Source organism: Miscanthus floridulus, chromosome 1 (genome assembly GCF_019320115.1).
Source record: "Miscanthus floridulus cultivar M001 chromosome 1, ASM1932011v1, whole genome shotgun sequence".
NCBI lineage: Eukaryota > Viridiplantae > Streptophyta > Magnoliopsida > Poales > Poaceae > Miscanthus > Miscanthus floridulus.
The window spans coordinates 59,890,050-59,893,592 of NC_089580.1; the positions used below are offsets into that span (position 1 = coordinate 59,890,050).

Genomic DNA, 3,543 nt, shown 5'->3' on the forward strand with positions numbered 1-3,543 from the left:
AGAGTGACTGATCTACAAGCTGCAAATGCATATTTATGTACAACAAAGGATCTCCTAAGATTTTCTCATAGATTACCTTTGGCATGATGTTAACACTTGCTTTGAAGTCACAGACAGCTTCCTAGAAGATGTGAGATCAAATGGTGATGGGGATGACAGGTCTCCTAGGATCACCTTTCTTGTTGGGTAGTGAATAATCTATCCACCTTCCCGTCGATGGCTCCGTGTAGTAGTAAGCTGCATTGTGAATATCGACAAGATTTGTAGTTTCTAGATCTTTCGGTTGCCCTAGAATCTTACCTTTGTCGAATGGAGGAACACCAGCCGCCAACTGAGCTATTTGTGATTCTATCATTTTATTAAAGCTATGATGGTTCTTAATGGTAGAAGCAAAGCTATCCATTCTATTACTTATATAGTCTAAAATTTTATCATTGGTAGCTACCTTCTTAGATAATCCTTGCATGAGTCTAGATTGGCTAGCAATTAATTCTCTCAAGGGTGGTTGATTGAAGTTATTATAATTGTTACCTTGAGGGTTACCTTGGTAGTTATTTGGTAGTTCAGCCTCTATTGCTGGTTCCATCCTTGATTTTGTTAAGGACGATAGTAGTTGTTGTTGATAAAGTTCACATCATCATGGGTTTCAGGGCAGTTGTTCCCTGAATGCCTAGTGTTTCCACACTCTTCACATGTCATGGAGGAATCATGAATGTGTATGACTTCTTTCTTCTCATTAGCTCGGTCTTCAAGCTTCTTCATTAGCTGGTCCATCTTGGCAGACAACATGTCTACCTCTTTGAATTGATGCATACCTCCACCTCTGTTGCGGGTCTAGACTCGTTCATCATTCTAGCCTTGATTGGAGGCCATCTTCTCCATGAGAGCTGTTGCACCTAGAAGTGTGAGTAATAGGAAAGCACCTCCAGCAGCAGCATCCATAGTCTCATGGGTACTGTTGGTCAACCTATGGTAGAATGTCTAGATAAGTAGCCAATTTTCCATCCCGTGATGAGGACATTCTGATATATAGTCTTAAAAGAGTTCCCATGCCTCAAGGATAGATTCATTATGTTGCTGTTGAAAGCTTGAGATTCTCCCATGCAGAGTATTGGTCTTGCTTGTGGAAAAGAACTTTGCTATAAAGGCAGTGAAGCAGTTATCCCATTTAGAATTTCTATCTTTGTTGGCGTAGGACCACTGCTTCGCCTTCCCCAAAAGTGAGAATGGGAAGAGACGAAGTAGTATGGCATCTTAGGTCCCTCCTTTGATGGTGAAAGTGCTACAGATCTCCATGAAGTGTTGGAGATGTGCACTCGCATCTTTGTGTGCCTTTCCACAAATCTGGCTAGCTTGCACCATATTGATGAGAGCTGGCTTGAGCTCAAATCATGTTATATTGATGGTTTATAATGGTTGTTAACTACCATCAACAAGCTTCCCCAAGTTTAACCTTTGTTAGTCCCTTAGCAAAATTAAACTTAGCAAAAATTGGATCATGAGTTGCTTCAATGCTTTCACTCCTCAAAAGTACACATGCGTTCAAACAAGAATTCTCCTCAGGATTAGAATAAACCGATCTGACTTTCAAACTCACCCATATTACCTTCAACCATGGGGCTTCTTAGCCTTCACTTGGGTCTTGAGCAATTGAAAGACAGAACAATCAAGTCAAGCACTATGTCTCAAGTTCTTTGCTCAACCAGTATTCTAGAGTTTTTATAAGTTTTCAAAATAAAACTCAGAGCTTCCATTGTATGACACTCTCAAGTCTCTCAATATATGTGCTATTTATGGATCCTCACCAAAGGCAGTTGTGATGTTATGCCTTTCTTTTCCTACAACTAAAGCTTATATGGAGCTCATAGGAGTGGAAAAAGCATGAAAGAGCATACTTGTAATACATATATTGTAAAGTCAAACCTCGGATCCAAAGAGAGTTAAGTCATACAATCAAATCAAGATGTGCATGTGTGTGGATGTATGGTGTATATATGGTGGCTAACCTAATTCTAATTTGCTCCTTGAAAACTCATCTTTTTTTCTAGAATTTGGAAACATAACCTTGCAAGAAAACATGGGCTATCTTATTCATCTCTTTTTTTCAGGCGGGCATCTGAGTACCCATTGTTTTAGATATCTCGGACACTTGTCCATTTTTTTAATACTCTTTCTTTTTTATGAATAACTTTTGCATAGCCCCATGTCTCTTTTCTGTAAAAAAAACTTTTGAGAGATAGCAACAAGAACTTTGGAGCATTTATTTGGGGATATCCTATAAGGTATATTTTTGGTGTTCACTTCCAATGTAGGAGTAAAACATTTTTGAGTGGATTTAAATAGAATGGCATATTTTTGTGCCTACCCCTAGAGTAGGAGTAGTGCATATGTGGGTGGTGTGTATGTGATCTTGATTTTAAGAGCATGACAAACCTCTCATAAGGGTCAACAAGGCTTGACTAAACTCAATGTAAAAGCAAGCAGCATATATGAGTGAAAGTTTTCCTAGTCTAAATATTATTTATGGCTCTGGTAGGAATTCAAGCTTTGTCATACATGGAACTCATCATGAAGCATTTTTATATTTTCAAAAGATAAATCTCCGAAACTCTAGTATTACTTGAAATAAGATAAACAACAGCTCAGACTTTCTCATATCATATTCGTCAATTACCTAGACTTAGATCAAGCATATGCTACCCATGAGTTTCAAGTTCAGAGTAAATTCCTATATCAAAATAGTCTTATATAAAACTTAGGAGAATTTAAGGCTGAAAACTATGTACTTTAAAGGAATTACGACATAACAATTATTTATCATTTCCATTGTAAAAGATTATCTTCAGAGTCCATTTATTCAGCTCTTAAAAACAGAAAACTAGACATACACCTTTTATTTTATTTTCAAGATTTAAGATCACACCTTAATAATATTTATATATATAATTAATTAACTAAGATAAATTTTTATTTTGTTATGCATCTTTTTATTTCTTTAGCTAATATAAAGCAAACTTACTAATAGTAAAACTAAAGGAAGGAAATACTTAGCTAGATATACGGGGGATGCTCCTCCCCCAAGCTGGATGTTGCTGTGGTCTATTGTTGGATGTTGATTGATCTTTATTAGATTGGGTTTGTCGGCGTATGTCCTTCTCATCCACAAGTGGAGTGAGATAAAGACAACCGAGTGAACTTGCTCTTGATCATGTGAATCATCCTACAAAATACTCCAACAAGAACAAACTTGTGACTCGATTAAGATAAGGGGTTAACGGTCAGCCATTTAGAGATTTGTTCTTGTGGGTTTAGATAGATTTTCTAATTGCAAAAATTTTAACAGGATGCCTATCTAATATTTTTGGATTTTCTATTTTTATATGCAAGAAAGAAAATATGTAGGCATAGTATATATATATATATATATATATATATATATATATATATATATATATATATTATTTTTATGCCATCATGGTGAATATTCCTTGGGCTTGTTATGCCGTGAAAATTATTCACATGGGGCTTAAGGATGCAATAATA

At 36.2% G+C, this 3,543-nt stretch overlaps 1 non-coding gene across 1 annotated transcript; it reads left to right on the top strand.

The window, feature by feature from the left end:
- Positions 1 to 1,003: 1,003 nt before the first annotated feature.
- Positions 1,004 to 1,112, top strand: LOC136511380 (small nucleolar RNA R71). Its single transcript, XR_010772689.1, has one exon. It is a non-coding gene; the product is annotated as a small nucleolar RNA R71 (small nucleolar RNA).
- Positions 1,113 to 3,543: the final 2,431 nt, after the last annotated feature.